The 18,630-nt window shown below is 44.1% G+C and overlaps 1 long non-coding RNA gene across 1 annotated transcript in view; it reads right to left on the bottom strand.

Annotated features, from left to right (window-relative positions):
- Positions 1–11,665, bottom strand: part of LOC120749610 (uncharacterized) — a 251,744-nt gene extending 240,079 nt beyond the window's left edge. Inside the window, exon 1 of the long non-coding RNA XR_005699694.2 lies at positions 11,538–11,665. This is a non-coding gene — a long non-coding RNA (uncharacterized LOC120749610). The remainder of the gene's footprint in view (positions 1–11,537) is intronic.
- Between the last annotated feature and the right edge of the window lie 6,965 nt (positions 11,666–18,630).

Genomic DNA, 18,630 nt, shown 5'->3' with positions numbered 1-18,630 from the left:
GGAAGAGTGCACCCCCAGTACAAAAGGCCTTCAGAAAGAAAATATCAATGAGGGAAAGACTTGAAATATGCAATTTTACGTGTTTTGAGGAGCAGCAAGGCTAACAGTGTATGATTTGTGCATCAACTCCAACCATCCCATGGCTGCCCTGATTACTAAGGGTTCTATCCAGTCACAATTATTAGTAATTGCATCTTCCAAGAGCAAAAAGATATCTGGAAATACACCATTGCCTCATAAATAAGTATGGCTTCTGTCCCTCACTAAATCATTTCTCAGGCCTAAGAGTCCTTGGGGACCTTCAGGAGGTACAGTGGCCTTAGCCAGCTTCTGTCCAGAATGTCCCTCTGCAAGTGAGCTACCCAAGAAACCAGAAACAACTAATCACAAATGCTGTTATCTGCAGTCAGCATAGCAGATGCCATTCCATGAGATTTCAGGCAACCTACTGAAGCCTAACTGATCAAAAAAATGCATTAGCATGTCAATATATCCTTATCAGTAGCAAATATAACAGCAGTAAATATGCTTTTCAAAAAGACAGAACCCACAAAAAATGTATGAGCTTAATGCAATCGATGATTTCACATAATTTTGCCAGAATTGCAGAGCTTTGAGTGCTAACTTAAAATACATTAATAATACATATTAAAACCAGCACAGCTAGGCAGGCCTGCAGTAACTGCTGCTGAAATTGCAGCTCTGACTAACAGTATTTTTGTTACATGTCATGCTTTGCAGGTAGCAAGTGCTCCCCTTCTTGAGGGGTGAGATGAATCAGTCAAAAATCTCATATTTGGCTTTCCATTTTTATTTCCAAAACAGTCTGCTCCTGCAAAGGACATCTTTCAACAAATTCACCAGTGCGTAGTATACTTAGATCTCAAAAAAAGATGTGAAGTGAAACAGAATTAGTATCCTAAGCCAGACATTCTAACCTGAACGAGGCAGTATTAGGCATTGATCATAGAACAGGTGTCCCCTTGGCTTTCCAAGATCTGGCCATAGTTAGGAACAGCTGCACACAAGGAAGAATTCTGAATCTCATAAGGATCTTTCAAACTTGTTTCCCTTGAATATCAGCCATGGCATACTCATTAAATGCTTACACATTCCCACCTGCTAACAAGAGACAAACACTCAAGACAACACACATTTTGTGTCACAGATGACCACCACAAGAACCAGAAAACAAACATCACAGACCGCTTTCTTGTGCCCTGCACACTTGGTGGCTTTACATGGCTTTAACTTCAGCCAGCAACCCATTGCAGAGACTGTCAGCAATGCTGCAGCTCGGTTCAGCTGCACACCCGGCAAATCTTTACTGAGGACTTGCAAGCAAGAGGCTGCATTGTGAAAGAAGGAGCTGATGGCCTCACTTGATTCACCCACAGAAAGCCATCTGCCTGCCAGGGATCGCATGAGACAGCAGCTGGCAGCACCAGTACTTTTTGTCCCCTACGTGAAGTAAATGCAGTTCTATTGCTGTGTCTCCCCATTTTCCCCACATGCTGCAGAGCAGCTTTGTTTCCCCCACAGCTAGATGAACTCATTTGAACAGGGAAACCAAATTCCACCACCACCCGGTGCCAATTGCTCCTCTGGCTCTAGGAAGGAGTGTGTGCCTTCTACCTAAACAAGCTGAAGCTACTTTTAATCTAGTTACACTTGGATTTTTTCAGCATCTTATGGCAATCACAAAGAACCCCACATCATCACCAGAGCAGGTAAATGACTACTCAGACATTCATAAGGGTGCCCCACCTGCAGCAAGGCCTACATTACCATGCAGCCATTGCAGGAAAATCCCAAGGCAGGTATCCCCTGAGTGCCATGGAAGTCGTTGCTCCTTCTCCTGGGTAAGTCTCTTAAACTGCTCTATTTCAATACATACAGACTGAAAATGGTGCATAAAATTTAGTAGGTCATAGAAATGAGAAGCTAATTCATGGAAATGCATGTGCTGAACGCGGTTCACTTCTCTCTTTTTGGCACATTCTGTACGCAGCACAGGGACAGCCTCATTACTGACAAGCCGATAAACTGATTTAACATTCCATAGCGGTAGTTACAGTGAACGTGGTGTTAGTTGGCAGATAGGAACTGAGTGCAGCCGATGACACACCGGGGTGTTTCTGCAGAGCTCACAGCTCTATTTTTACCGCCTTTGGGGGCTACAGTTCTGTCGGTGGAGCGGCCCATCTGCATCGCCCAGACGCGCCCGTGTGACGCCATCCTGGGCGAGCACCGCGAAGGACCGCTCTCATCACGTACGGCTGCAGCCTGCGTGGGTCTCCGAGCAAAGAAAGGCAGAGGAGGATTTCTGCCTGTCAGCAAGAGCAGGGAAAAAAAAAAAAAAAAAAAAAAAAGCCCTGAGAGCTGGATTAAGCATCTGGAAAATTACCGCAGCCTCCCAGCTCTCGCTGCCTGCTGCCCGCCGTGAGTCATCAGCGTTGCCGCGGCAACAGCCGCTCTCCTCCTCCGGCTGCTGATCAATGTTGGCTGGGCTGGGGTCCCCTGAAAGCAGGAGCTGAGGAGATAATGCAACAAAGGCACAGAAACCCCTGTCAGAGGGTATTTACATTTTGAGCGTGCTAGTCCTGGGATTTACAGCAGGAGAAATGAGAGCTGGGGCGGAAGGGCAGAGACAGCAAACGCTTGGTTTGATTCGACTTCCCCACCGGTGCCAGACGACAGGCGTGGTTAACAAGTTACCCCGCCACCATTTCCCACTGTCCAATACCTATAAATAAAACAATATCCTCTCCCAGACGTTAACACATGATGTTCATCATCACCGTCAGACGCTCCAGAATTTAAACTCACGCTCTGGAGTGGGGGCTGGCACAGCCCAGCGCACAGAGGCAAGAGCCCAAGTGTTAATGCATCTCCACCCAACCCCTCCCCTCATCCAGCCCTGACAAAACAAGCCCAGGCAAGGCAGCTCACCTTGGAAATACCCTGTTCACCACTTCCTACCTGCAAAGAGTTGCAGAGGGCTTGAACCTTGTAGCCAAGCAATACTCAAGTCCCCAGCATCCATCAGTTAACCCTTCTCTACCAAAATTCTGGGTTAAAAGGCGTGGATGTTAGGTTACATCTGCTGAAACAAGGAAATCCGAGTATTTGTCAACTCTCTGGGTATCATAGAGTTCACTTAATATTTCCAATGAAGCTCATCTGATACCCTTTGGTTTTGAAACTTCTTTTTTAATTAGTTTATTCCCCAATGCAGTTTAAAATGGCTACTGGTAAGAGTGATGCCTGTGTCAGTGTAATGAATGGCCCTGCCATCCTCTTCTCTGAGATTATCTGCAGGAATGTGAGAGCTACTGATAAGGCAAACTTCCCCTTGAGACAAAAAAGGGAAAGTCAGCCAGGGCAGCATTTCTGCTGCAAGCAGAGACAAGGCTCATGTTTGTCATGCTGATCCATGATGTTGACCCTTGACTGGTGTGCTCAGGCAGTGGACACACCCGACCCTTAGAACCTCCCATCTGGCCCTCCTTTCTGTTATCTGTTTGTATCAGCTTGAGGTGCTACTCTTCAGAGCCATTCAAGGACTTAATGGAGAACACAGATTTTGTGGTCTCTTTCTCTAAAAACTCTGTTCCCGAGATGTGAAGAGAAGTCACACAGGCACATCAAGGCCTGAATGACTTACAAATCACTTACCTGCCAGGTTTTCTTCCAAGTGTATCATCTGAAGAAAAGTTTTGCATCTAAGTGGAAGCTCTCTAAGACAGGAGCTTCTTGCACTGGCAGGACAGGCGAACTTAGAGCACAGCAGCAATCTGATGGCAACTTGAAGCTAAGACCTTAAAGGCTCTCTCCCTCCTCCCTGCCTTATTTTCTAAGTTTTTGAAGCAACCAGGTAGGAATACGTGCTTTTTCAGCAGGAGGCAGTTTGCCTTAGTTCACCTCCTAGATTGGCTTTAAAATTCGAGCATCAGCTTAGGTACAATATTTAGGCATTTGTTTGTGACAGGGTAGGTGGGGTAAGCTGTTCTTTTCTCTTGAGTTTTTTTCTGGGGGGCAGTCAGATATTCTTTTAATTTCTGTTCTTTATGTGTAGATATCACTATGTAAGAACAAGACCATTACTCATTCATATAAATTTGTGTTTGAAACTATGGCTTCTCTGCACAAAACCAATCTTTGCTACCATCCTTCAAAAAAGTTTACTGTTTTGACCACGCAGACTCTGACTTTTTTGCTGCCCACCTCTTAACTGTTGCAACTCTCACAGGAATAACATTGTTTCTTTCCTTCTCCAGCATCATGCAGTAATCAAATAATGAAAACAAGTCACACAGGGCGCAGCAAGACAAGGAGCAGCAGCAAGAAGGATTAAAGTTTCTGCAATCCCACCAGGGAAATGCTTTCAGCAAAGCATTCCAGCCCATCTTAGACTTAATCTCAGTGACAGTTTCAAAACAAAAACCCACCAATCTGCTCTGCATCTCCCACCAGCAGAGCATAAGGAATATACTGCTGGAAGTCAAGGAAAGTAGCTACTTCCATAAAGAGCCATGGCCCAAGCCTGCCCTACAGACTGAGCAGAGAAGCCACAAAAGTGAAAAATGTCCCCAAAGGTTCCTGTCAGATGGCACCTGCATGTCTGGGAGGATGCACTTGTGAAAAGGTGGCTGTAATATGGGAAAGGCTGAGCATCTTTGAGCCAAAGCAGTTGCTGTAGAGCAGAAATGGCAGGAGACCCTTCAGCCACCCAGTAAGGGGGTCATAGCAACAAGAAAGCAGAAGTCACTGTGAAAGCATTGCAAAAAAGGAAACGTAATTTGGTCCTTCCCTTTGGCATAAACAGCTAAAGAGACAAGAGCTTCTAAGCTTTTTGGATTGCATATGAAGGCACTAGAGTGTTTTGGTGACCATGCAAAGTATAAGCCTAGTGTGACCTTTCAGCTCAAACTCCAAAGTATGACAGCCATCAGGCTCCCCTACAAAGGAGAATCTTCCAGCAGGACTATACTGGAATGGTTTTAATATTACTGTGCACACAAACTTCATCTTGAGTACAGACACCTTCTTCTGGTGCTGTTTACTTTGCTTTGAGCATCCACACGGGGAATCACAGGAGGACCAGCACAAATTCTAACCCACTAATTGGAGTGCTGCTGTCTTGTTCTTTTCAGGGCTGGAGGGGGCAGAAAGAGGAGGGAGGGATGTGGGGCTTTCCACTCACACTAGAACTAATTCCAGCTGTCAACAGTAGTTTCTTATTTGTGATAAGATTTCAGAGAAGGACAAAGTGAGTGCTGGCTCCCTTCCTGAATTCATCGGGCATTTTGTAATTCACCCAAATTTCATTTCATGGTTTAAATTCCCTTAATATGTTGACAGAATTCCAGGCCTGAGGGCAGAACTGAAGGAAGACTGCAAAGCTGAAGTCTCAAAGACTGAGCCTTGTACAGGGACATGGTTTCAGAAGCGAGAAGCTTTCCTTATCTTTGTCACCTTTCTGATTTCTAGAATGAAGCTGCATCCTTTTGTCTCAGATGAGACAAGTGGGGAGAAACACTTTAGCTCCCTGTAGCATAGGTGAAAAAAAATATTATTAGCTCTTTCCATTCAGTCCTCAACAGCCCAAGGACATCCCTCAGCTGATGCTCTACATTTGAAGCAGCCACAAGCAAGTTAGCACAGCAGGTTCTCTGACCTGGTCAAAGCTCAGAAGGTTTTGCAGAACAGGCAGGCTGCATCACACACTCGCAGGAAAGTTAGTTCCCCATCTGTTCCAATCATTCCAGAAGAACATGTGGCTTAAATATCAAGAGAATCACTTTAAGGACCATGATGTGAGGCTACACACTGACCCAGATGCCCGTCCAAAATGTATGTATTCTTCAGTAATGGACACAGAGGAGCTGCACAGCCTTACACTGCCCATGTTGGCAAAGAAGCACCACTACCAGTTCTCAGACACCAAATCACTATGAGGATGTTGAGTTACTGCAGTTATTTCACACCAATGGCAGAAAAGCACTTCCTGAACCATCTAAACCAGACAGGAATATTGATTTACTAGGGAAAATAAGATATTAGGTTAAATTTGAGATACATATCACAAGGAAATAGAGGGGATCTAAAATTCTTCAAGCAAAATCTGCTGGTGCCAAAAGTTCACAGAAGATCAACAGTTCATACAAATAGAATAAGATCCAATGTCACATAAAAATTGCCTTATCTGGAACTTCTGAAAGCCCTGTACCAAATAATCAGGCAAAACATTAAGGTGCATTAACATGACCCTGCATGCACAGTACAAGAGTAAATATCTTAAGATGCCATCAAGAAGTCCAGATGAAATCATCATGTTTGATATTAACTAAACATATTTTACATGGGAAAAGATGAAGTAGCTGTGAGAAGATAGGTTCTTAAAAGACTTCCTTTTAAATCCAGGCTTATAACCCATGAAATCCAAAGCTACTGCCAGGGAAAAAATATATATATATATATTTCATATAAACTAAAGCATATATGATTTAATTAATTCTGAAAATAGGAGATGTTTTGGAAAAAAAAAATAGACCTCTCTCTCAAGCTCCAGGGCTGCTATATGATCAGAAGTAACAAACATCTTTATATATAAAAAGGAAAAGAAAAGGCCAAACAAATAAGAACACAACCAGGAAAAAAAAGACAAAATAAACCTTCATGCGAGGAAAATTATCTAGTGACAGAGTGCGTACACACCAGAAAATAAAACTGAATGTAAATACAATTAAATTAATCTTACTCAATTTGATTTGATAATGAAGCCCAAAACACAAGCAAACATACAGGCCATTTGAATAATGCATGCTGTTCTTCCTCTCCAGAGAGAATACTAATTCACGTAAGATTAAAAGTGTTATTTGTAGATGGCCTCTAAAAATAGAACAAGTTGCTTTCAAGAAGCATAACTGGGAAAGGAAATGAAGATGTTTAGATCCCTAAGCAATGCTTCAATTTATTCTTTCACCATCACTGGACTTGTGCTAAAACCACCCCAAAGATTTTGACAACTTGGCATCAGTGTGGATAATGCCTCTGTAGATTCTCAGCAGTATTTGGTTTGTGGTCACCGGCAAGGAGAGGAGGATTTTGAACACATCTGAAGTGCACCAGTTTCTCATATCAGCCCTTGGATTTTTGTTATGATTGTCAATATGAAGACAAAGAAGCTTGGGGACTTAGCCACTACTGCACATTTTCTGTCTGGATCACTGAAGCACCCAAACCCACTAAAAGCTGTGTTATCCCCTCACCAATTTTCAGAGGCATCTCGGCAAGAACTGAATATTTTCATTTGACAATCCTCGAGTGGTTAATCCTATTTTTCAGCTCTCTGCCACCACCACCACCACTCCCAGTCCAGGTTAATAATTTTAACTGTTAGAACCTACAGGTGAAAACTCAGCACAGGGACAGTGCTGATGTGTTACCACAGCAACAGTATTGTAGGAACTTGTACCCTCTTGGCTGCCAAGGGCCATTTTGAGAGCCTCTGCTCCCCTTCAGCCCACGGAATGTGGGGACACATGCAGCTGCCTCAGAAGCTGATGGGCTAAATTGACATCAGCAGAATGAAAAAAACCCCAACCAGATCCTGCTAACAAGAGAATTAGTGTCTGCAAATGTGAGGATGCCTGCTTCCACCAAGGACAGCATCTGTGGACATCCAGAAGGAATGAAGGCAGTTAAGAGAATTTTCAAAAGTTACCAAGAGCTAAGCAGACCTCAGGAACTTTAAAGCCCAAGCACAGTACGTGACACACTCAGCCAGCTCACCTACATCAGATCTGCAATGCAGAATTGCACACATCAGATCTCAAGGCAGTACGAGCATCCACAACTCTCCTCCTAAGCAGCAAGGCCTTTGAGATGCACTAACCAGAAGCCTTTCCTTACATGGGTTTTTCTTTTATTGTCTTTGAGCAATCCTACACAAGGAAAGGCACAGAAAAATGCAAATTTCCAGTGAAAACTCAGAGCATGAGGCAAAATCACAGCGCTCCCTCCTCTAAAGGATTGTGAAAGAGTGCCAGGAATAACAGAATATAGGTAGGAGGGCTTCCTGGAGGGTGTTTTTCTCTTTGGGGCTGACAGGGAGGTTCCCACTGCAGGCAGGAATGGACACATGATTTCCAGCTAGGAACCAGTTGGTCACACTTAGGGGTGACTCAGCTTCCCAGATCAGGTATTGATAAGGCTATCTTTGCAGACAATAGGCTGTAAATTACCTTAGGATGCTCTAAGATTAAATACTATCATCTAAATAATTCTAATTACCGGGTGTGGATTTATGCACTGCAGGACAGAAAAAAAAAAAAGCCCCATTATGTCAGAGGAATAACTTACTTTAAAAAAAAAAAATCTTAGCAAAACCCAGCAGTCCTGCAGTCTGTTAACAAACAAGTCACGTTACTCTACCTTTCTTTCATTTCTCGTGCCTCTACCCAGGACATTGTATACCCCAACCTGTGCTATTTTTGGTGACTGCTCAGGAACAAATCTAACAAGTAGACTAGACATTATGCCACCACTAAAAGCTGTCACTTTATAACGACAGATTTCCTGGGACTGCATAAATTATTCCCTTGACTGGCATGTCAAGACCTTTGTGCTGACCATTTTCTGTGGCAGCCTGTTAACTGTTTGATGTTAAGGTGAATCTTACCAGCACCCTTGGTCCAGCCAGCCCTAGGGCTCAGGCTGAAGCTGCTTAAAAGTCAGCAGCAGATGCAGGCTGAACTCTATAAGCAGCTGAGTCACAGGTTGCAGGAGATACCTCTGGGCCCGCAGTGCTCTAAAATCCATCACTTAAATATCATCATCTCACAGGAAAGGAAGTTCATAATCCCATTTCCAGTAGCCACTCAGAGTAACCACTGAGCAGACCTATAGTGACACACCAGAAATTGCCAGCAGGCACTGTGCTTGGCAGAAGACTAGAAAGGGAACTTGCAGGCTGACCCCTCTCATCTTGTATTGCCAGAACCTGCATTCATGCAGTTGTGCTTCACACCCAACAATGGATCTTCTGAATTTGCCCAACCTTTTTTTAGATATATTTGTTTCCCCTAATTGCACAAAGAAGAAAGATCAAGTGAAAATGAGCTTCCCAGTTTCTTTAGGCACCATGGGAACCAACAGGCTTAAAAAAACCCAAATAAACAAAAAAGAACCACGCAACATTATTTAGGGAATTTTCTCCAATTACATTAATAAATAGCAAGAATCTTTCCCTGTTCATCTTTGGCATATCCCTCATTTATAGCATTCTCCCTTATCCTAACCCAGTCCCTTCGCTGCCAGGTCAAACTAGTTATGAGCTCTTCCACATTTCTTTCTTGCTCTTCTAAAAACTTAAGAGAGTTGTTAGAACTGGCTACAGTGTTGAATAAGCCGGTTACACCACTGACTTATGCAGCCACAGATGTTTGACTACTTTTCTCCACAATTCTTAGTTTTAAAGGCTGTGCGCTCACCAGTCTGTGAAATGTCCACAACACCCCCAAGATCTTTCCTAAATGGTAGCAAATTACAGCCCATCTGTATTATATCTATTCAGGCTGAGGGTTTTTTCCTACCCAGAGGTACCCATAAATTTCAGACATCAGTTCCCTCATGTAATATCATCTGTAACAGATCCAGGTCAGTACAGACAGACACTTGTTCTCTAGGAGCTTGATCAGGGCCCAGTGCATTCATCACCCCAGCTAACAAAGCAGTCAGAAGTGATGCCATGTTTTAGCCTGACTGGAGAGGGGACAACCTGCTGAGCTCACATCTTATTCATTCCACCTCACTTACCTCCTTCGTAGGGACTGTGAGATTTCGGAAATACTTCTGTCACAGGGGTGCACTGCAGAGATTTTGTACCACTTTCACTTTTGCATTTAAGGTGCGTGCAAGGAAAAATCCAATTAAAAAATAAATACCAAAATAATTTATACACCTCCCAACCAACCCCAAAGTGCTCGGTGATGGCCACCAGCAATATTCATTTTGCTCCATTGCACTCAAAAACACCTAAACCTTTAGAGGGATAATATGATAGATGCCACAGAAACATCAATTTAAATCAAGTACTACAACTCTGAAGCTCCCCACCCCCTAGTAGTAGTGAAAGCATACACACAGATGCTTAAAACAGGAGCCTATCACAGCTTTCAGATCCACTGAACATCCCGACAGAATGTTCCTTCTTGCATCCTCCCAGCCCTTCCACCAGGATCTTTCCATCCCATGCGAGTCATTAAATAGCCGTCTAACACCATCTGCTGGATTTGGAAGAGAAAAGTGATACCAGCAGCTCACTGCCAGGCAGGAAGGGAAAAAACACCACCCCAGACACGGAGGGGTTTGTGGCTCTGCTTTGAATTGGTCCTTCCCCCTCACCCACACCTTATTTTTCTTCTTTCTGAAAGGCAAATCTGGGCTGCTGGCACTAACAGGCAATCACAGACAAACAGCACCCCCCTGCTTTGGAGGGGAAAATTTTGCAGGGGGGTTGTGCCATGCAATGACACTTCTGGATCACTGACCTGTGTACCTGTTCACCCCATCCCGATTAAAGAAAAGAACACCAGAAAAAAACCCAAAATCACATACAGCTATCCTGTAAACAAGGCTTCTGCAGAGTCAGGCTAGAATTCTGCAGGAGTGTAAAAATGAGCTGGCTTTCTGCTGAGAATCTGGGACCTCAGCATGAGTCAGAGCCTATGCAGGGAGAGGGAGCAGCCATTACACACTCAGACATGATCTCAGACATCAGCCCTTGGTTTTTAACATCCTGCACAAAGGCCAAGGTACCACTTCTCACTGCCCTGCAAACGTGTACTTTTCAAAGACTGGCAGGCATATTTTTACCATCCCATCAGGCAGCTGCCGCTGCTGTCAGAGGCAAGATGAGAGCTTGTAATTAGTTATTTAGGGCAAGAGACTACACCCCCTCTTTCTTGTTTCTTCAGGTCAAATGGATTTCACACATCACCTGGCTCCTTACAACATGCCATACAATGGTTAAGCTTTTTGTTTCACCAAGGTGAACGCTGGTTGAAATTACATCGGGTATAAAGCATATTGTGGAGGTTGAGTTTCCTACTTCCCACTGCTTTTTGCTTTTCTTCCCCCTCTGTTTTCCTACTTGCATACTGGAATTAGGGATGAACCACATGTTCAGCAGTCAAACATCAGATTTTACATAAGGTCCTGATTAAGTCAGCCAGACGGTGGGGGAAAGGACAAGTTCTCTATTGACTCCTATTGTACATCTATTAGTGCAAGTGCTACCAGGATTTCACTCTTTGTAGGTGAAATGCATCTTATGCCTTTTTCAAGGTTTCCCTCTGCTCCAGCTTTTTTGGTAGCAGCAATAATTTAGCAAAACCTCACAGCAGTAAGCAGGCTGGTTCAGATAACACTGTGAAAGCTACAAGAAGTCCTGAATCATAGGTTCCCCTCAGCAGCAAGGGAAAATAAAGGTCATTCCTCATGCATCAGTGCTGCCCAGAATGGAAGCTTACCTTCGGTGAGAGAGGCAAATATGACCATAAGGTGAATCTGAAGTATTCCCAGAAGAAAAAGGGTAGTTTTTGTGGCACTATACAAAACACTAGTAAGAATGACTCTGTAATACTGCAGACAGCTCTGCTCACCGAGTCCAGGATGGATTAATCTCAACTGAGTCAGCACAGAAAAGAGCACTAGGATGAACACAGCAACAGAAAAACAAAATCCTTCAGAAGGGAGGGAAATAAAAGTAAACCTGTTCTTGGTTGGGCAGCAAAATTAATGCTGGGATTGCAGTTACAGAACACTTTTAATCTGATCTGGCAGCAGCTGCCCATCAGAAAGGAGTCCCACTTGCCCCAGAATCAAGCAAGGGAGATCACAAGTCCACACAGCTCACTCTGAGGCTGCAGCATGGAGAGGCTGGACAAAGGGAACAGCTGGAATGTGCAGCTGAGAAAGAAGCAAGCTTCTCCTCCTTCAGCAGAAGAAAGATCAAATGATACAGTGTAAAACTGTATTCAGAAGGCAATTTGTCAAGTGCTTCCAAGCACAGCAGTTAATAATAATAATAAAAGCCAAAAATCCCCCAAAAATCACATTAAAAATATGAAGGAAGAAATTTAAATTTTCATCAAAACGTCAGCCCTAGTCCATGAACTAATATTTATTAATTAGCCATGAACATATTTAAGCTAGAAATAAGCTTTCTAAATGTCAGCCTTTTCCCCATGGCCTACTGGGTCCTAAGCATAAATTAATATTCCAAGAAGTCTTGATTAGTTTATAAAATGAATTATGTTCTCATTCCAGTGGCAGGGGGATAGAGCATACTCCTGGAGTTCCCTGACCTTTCTACATTCCTCTGTTGATTGTCTATTTATATCACTCTAACAGAGAAATTATTGAACACACTTAACAGCTCCAGAAACTAGAGTTCTTGCTATAAGCAATATAAAAAGCGAAACAAAACAAAGACAAACAAACAAAAAAAACCTGCTCAAGGCTACTCAAACCAAAGATTTAAACAAATCTTGACAAAACATTTTATTGCAAGCTGACAGAGTGGATAAAAAAGCAACACGTCCCTTTTGGACACTAGGCTTTTCAGGGCAAAATAAGTGCAATTGACCAGCATATGTTACACAGATGGATTCTTTTGCCTGGGTATTCACTCGGTAGAGACAACTTCTACAGGAGGAGACAGCAGGGACCTGAGGACATTGAAACACATCAGACAGAGAACACATCCAGTTTCCTCTCTGCCAGCTGCTGTTAGGGGAAGGGTTACACATACAGATCATCCACAGGCACTCATGCACACAGCTTGTCCTAGGACTAGAATGGAATTGTCTGGAGAATTTAGAGTTTCAAAGGAAAATGCTCAGCTGGTGAAAACCCTTTCCACTGCAGAGTGGAATTTCATAGGAACTGAAAGTCTGCCTCAGAACAACTTGCTTCCCTGATCCTCACACCACAGCCAGCTCTGGCCTTCTGTTAATTTCCACAGTCACCTTAGGGCAGGGCTTCACACTCACCCCTACCCTTGGCTGAACTTCTGCTCGGACAATGCCTTGGTCCTCTGGGCAAGGGGCAGAGTCTGCACCTTCAGTATTTCATGCTGCCCTTGGGAACAACTCATGGACAGAAGAGAGCATAAGACATTGAGAGATACAGCACACAAATGTCTGCAATGGCATATATAAACCAAAGAAAGATAGTCTTTTGGAAAAAAAAGCTTTTTGGGTTTGGATTTTTTGATGTCGGTTTATTTTTTTATGGTGGCTGGTTTTGATTTGTTGGTCGTTCAGGTTTTGCTGGACCAAGGATTAGCTGTACAGAAAGTAACTTTATTTAATAATTTTTAAACTGTTTTCACGCACCTTGCTGGAAGAAAGAATTAACCTCATGCATAAATACTTGCAGATATGTATATACACTTTCTTTCAAGTTAGCCCACCAATACTTTCTAAAACAGTTTTTCCAAAACTCTTAAAATCCATGGATTTTTGTCCTTCCTAATTAGAGCATGTAGTTACTTAAAAAATAACCAACTATTTAAAAGTACAATCCCACTTTATTCTCACCAGATCATACCGTTCTGGCAGAACTAACATTTGTTTATGTCTTTTCTGCAGCGAAAGAATAATCTGGAAGACTCCCTATTCCAAACTGACAGAGTATAAGACAAATCTAGAAAGAAATTATGTCAAATATCTCCATTACGCTCAAAAGAAGTTTCTCTTGTTTAATTTAAGCTGTAACAACTCTGAATTCCAAAATGAAAGTCAGTTTAAACTGCAATAGTACCATTCAGCCCCCCTTCTGAACATATTAAGCAACTTCAACCTCACAGAAACAATTAAATTATATCCATGAAAACAGATGTTTCCCAAAAAGAATCTTATTTTGACAAAACCAGCACTTCACAGCAATATCAACAACACATACTGGCCATGAAAGATCTTTATCTCCTCATATATACATCCAATTTGCCACATTATCAACAAATGCAAATTAAAGACATTCCAGATATTTGTCATTACATTTGTGACTAAACATCCTATTATTTTTTCACAAAAGCATCAAGAAAACAAAGAAAAGTACAGGGAGAGAGGCATTTTCAGAAGGGTTCAGAGCCTGAACAGGCAGCTCAAACTAAGTAGAGGCAACACAGAGATGTTAAACAGGTTTATACCTCTTTTTCCTCTGGAGACCTGGCTCTGAGAGCACCAACACTCCACAGGTGCCACTGGGTCAGTGAGGAACAACTTCTTTAGCAAGCAAAGTGTAGATTTGAACAGTAAAATGCAGTTTCCTAAGATGGCCCTCTCTTGGGCCTTTTATCAGCATCTACAACAGGAGCCAACACCCCATGACCAGGGACATTTTAAGCGTGTCACCCCTCTGCAGGTTCGAGTGCCATACCCATTATGGAGACAAAGCCACACGCATTTGAAACTGGTCAGGACACACTCAAGGCTGCCCTGAGAACTCCTCATCCACCAGCAGGGACTACACAAAAGTGAGACAGAAATTAAACTGCTACAAACCTACCAGGGGGCAGCAGAAACAGAGGATGGAGAGGCAAGGGCTGCCCCAGTGCAGGGCACAAACATATCACAGCTGAGCCCAGCAGGCAAGGCTGGGATGGAAAACACGTCCTACCAACAGCCCAGCAAGCATCAGGTCCAGGGAAGCCAAACACCCACTCAAGAGTCAGGGCACATAGCCCAGGTAGGAACTAATACCCTCGGGCTGAGCTTAAATAAGGTTCCAGGAGTGTGGGTGGAGACTCCAGGTGAGGTTGGTCAGGACAATTAAGGCTTATTAGTGAACCCAGGGACCTGACAAAAGCAAAGCGGATTTTTGTGTTTCAAATTAGGCACTTTGTAAACGTCTCATCACCAGAAGTTATGGGTTTGTATTTTTACCACATGCTCTCTGAAAAGCAATCGAATAGTACAATCCAATCAGCACAGGCTGCAGGAGCCAGCAAGCACACTGTGCCTGTGGAATTTGACTCTTTGCTCCTTCCCTAGGAGCAATGTGCCTGCTACAGCCACAGAGATCACAGTGACATGGGGACATGGACTCCAGACCTGACCATCCTCACAGTGTTTGGTACTCCTGGTGGTGACACCCCGTGCCACCCACAAAGCCCACAGTCTGTCCTGGCCCAGGGCTGCAACTGACCCCTCTGTATGAGGTTTGTCACTAGATAAAGGTGAGGTGAGTTACATGGAAGCTTCCCTGATTTTTTCCAGAGCAACCTAGAACAGAGGACAGCTTTACCTCAATTTCACAATAAATGCACAGCCTGGCAAACAGATTTCTAAAACATTGGGGGGGGAACATCATTCACCACAGCAGATTGCTTGGACACATTGCTTCTTTCTCGGAGTCAAGTCGTGTTTTGGGAACAGCAGTGGATGTCTTGTTCAGAGCATAACTCACAGGTTTCAGAGTATTAGGGCCACAGTGCTACTGATACACATACAAACACTCAAGGATATGTAATTTTTACATGTAAGATTACACCAAAAGGCCCCAGCAAGACAAGACCTCATTTTGTCAGTTCTGTATGTAAGGACGGTAAGGGGAACTTCTAACCCAGAGATCTTCCACTACAGATGTTGAGAGGAAGGCAAAATGTCCAGTTTTCAGATAAGAAACAGATGTTTGATGCAATGCTGCCCCTGAGACAAAAAGATATTCAGGCACCTGAAGTATGAGGCTTAAGTCATTTATACAAAGTCCTACAGAAAGTTATGAAAAATGTAAGTGTTCAATCCATACAATTCACATCCTCCCCTAGTTCCATGAATTCTCCATTTAAAAAGTGAACTATCCTTGAACTCACCATAAAAATCACTCATAATTTATGTTTTGGAAACTTCTCAAAAAGAGACACTTTTAAATCACACAGCAAGCATCGCATCTCTGTGATAAGGACTATTTCTTATTGCTACTCTAGACTTACCAGACTGTGGCACACAACAGCTACAGCCATTAGGTAGAAATGGTATATTTGTGCCAGTGTGTTAAATTTAGAAGGTTTATTTTTAACCTGCAAACTTGCATAGCCTGTGTTCATGGCTAAAATATAAAAATGGTTAAATATTAGCAGTTGTTACTGCTGCAGTAGCCTCTTGTTAGAGGGTACAAATGAGCCAAGACATAGGCTTGTGGATCACAGCATGAAAAGGGTCCTGGTTTAGTCCTCTTCACAGCTTAGCCATCCTGATTCCAAACGTTCACTGACTCTGGCTGCAGCAAACTCCTGCTGTAGGTTTCCCTTGCAGCCTCTGCTGGTTATTTCCTGCTAAGCTGTGACTACATGTATTGGTTTGCAGACCCTGACTGGAGGCTTTTACCTGGCTAAACAATGACTGCAGGTTCCAACAACAGGCTCTAACCACAGACCCAGACTGACCTCACAGCAACAATTCTGTCTTCTCAGGATGTTTCTTCTTCGTGATCCTCCATAACAATTCCTCCTCAGCAGCTAACCCATTCTCTTTTATCACACTTACCTTTATTGGATACGGCTGTGTCTCATCAGGGCAAGGCTGTACTGGGAGATTAACACAGCTGTTATCAGGGCAAGGTCACCTGTATCCCCTTCTCCTACCTGTATTCCCTTCTCCTACAGTTACCAGGCTCATTTTAAGAACAAACAGAAGCGCAGAACCCAAATGAGCCGAGCAGAGGATCTGCCCAAGGATGAGAACCCAGAAGCAGCTTCACAACAAAGCTATGCCTGACATGCAGCCAGTGTGGACCAGCAGCAGCAGCTGTATTTAAACTGATGGGGCCACGGGTGTCTCTGTTGATGGGTGGTTCATGGGAAACATCTGTGCTCGTACTGGAGAATTCTGGAAGGTGGTGTTTAGCTGCTCTCACGTTTTCTGCCTATCACGGAGCATAGGGATGTTCCCTTAAAACTCTACAGTCATGGAAGAGAGCACCCAAAGCCGCACTTTAAGCCCTTCATTGGCCTGAGTGAGGTGCTGCTGGAGCAGCCCATCTCCCAGAGAGACACAGTGGAGCACAGGAGACAGGAGGGACTTCTTGGGAGGAGGCCGCGGGGGCGGCTGAGCGCACCCAGCACAGCGCCCAGAGACGGGCCGGCATCAGCCCTCCGTTCAGGCTTATGAAGGGAGATGTCTGGGAGCTGTGGGCTCGGAGGGAAGAGCTGCTCCACTCTTCCTTGGGCACAGCCAGAAGGGCTTTTTGGCCTTTCTGGGACACCCGTGTCCCAGAGGCAGGAAAATAAACTGCGAGGGAAAAGCTCGAGAGGAAAGGCGTCTGCCTGAGGGGGGAAGGCTGAAAGGCCACTGGAGCCCCCGGGAAGGATTGAAGGATTTAAGGGCAGGCTCCCTGCCACCCTGCCTGGCTCCCGGCACAGGGACACCGAGGCCCAGCGACAGCTGCAGACCAAGGGGCAGGACTTCCAGCATCGGAGGAAACCAGGTTGTCCTGACATCTCGGCGTTTTTACTCTGTAGCTCTTCTGCTTTCATTTACCACTTCCCTGTGCCTCTTTTTTAATGCACTTAAACGAGATGTCGCACAAACCACCCTCCAGCCTCACATTTAGTAGCTGGGTACAGTGCTAAAGCCCTGCAGAATTGAAAATAAAGGATTCCTTCCTCTAATAACATGGAGATTTGCATGGAGCTGTGTTCCCAAGCCCTGGCCTTTTGGCTGTCCTGGGAAGAGACTTGAGGGCTACCAGCCATGTCCCCAGCATTATTTCTGGCAGGACAAACACCTACCGTGTAGGCTTCATGATCAAATCAGGCTAAAAATTACAAATTATGATTAATACCAAGTAGTATGTCTACCCTGGAGCCCTCAAAAGAGCTATTCCAGTCTTTTGGTATATTTCCTCTCCACAAAGTCAGGAAGCGATTATATCAAAACGTATATAAAAACTGGGGAGAGGGCTCTTCGCTCTCTTTTCACGCTGCCATCTCAGTTACTGCTTACAACAACCAGGGAAATGCCCATTCAGAAATTATCCTTGCATGGGTTTTAATGCCAGGCAGAAATCTGCTGAGAAACAAGCGCGCTGTCGGTGCAAAACCAAATCCACAGCAGTGGTTTATTAGGAGGGGAACAGTTTTATACACAGTTTAAGGGAATCTGCCTCCCGCAGGAGAGCACTGCAGCCAGCATGCCAGCCTATTACTGCGCTGTAGGGAAGTCCATTGTGCTGGGAAAGGAGAGCTGTGAAGGTAGAGCAGCAGTTTTTCTTGTCAACAGTTAGCAAAAGCCTTCTCCAGCGCTTCCGCTGATTAGAAGTAATCTGTCCGAACCAGATGGCAGTTCCCAAATCATTTACCAGAGTTGCAAAATTACAGATCAGAATCACAGGTCTCAAGTTGTTAGGAACCCATAAGGATCGAGTCCCACTCCTTGCTCCTTGCAGGACCCCCCAGCACAAAATCCAAGATCAGCATATTCCCTGCTATCCTTAAGCCCAAGGCTTTGGGCCACAGATACCAGCTTGTACTGAGATGGGGCCACGGGCAGTGAGCAAACCAAGGGTATTTCATCTTTCTGTGTCATTTCTCAGGGTCATGCTAAATCAGATGTTCTG

This window comes from Hirundo rustica, chromosome 2 (assembly GCF_015227805.2).
Source record: "Hirundo rustica isolate bHirRus1 chromosome 2, bHirRus1.pri.v3, whole genome shotgun sequence".
Classification (NCBI taxonomy): Eukaryota; Metazoa; Chordata; class Aves; order Passeriformes; family Hirundinidae; genus Hirundo; species Hirundo rustica.
Note: the sequence above shows the minus strand (reverse complement) of the source record. Positions and strands in the feature narration are given on the sequence as shown.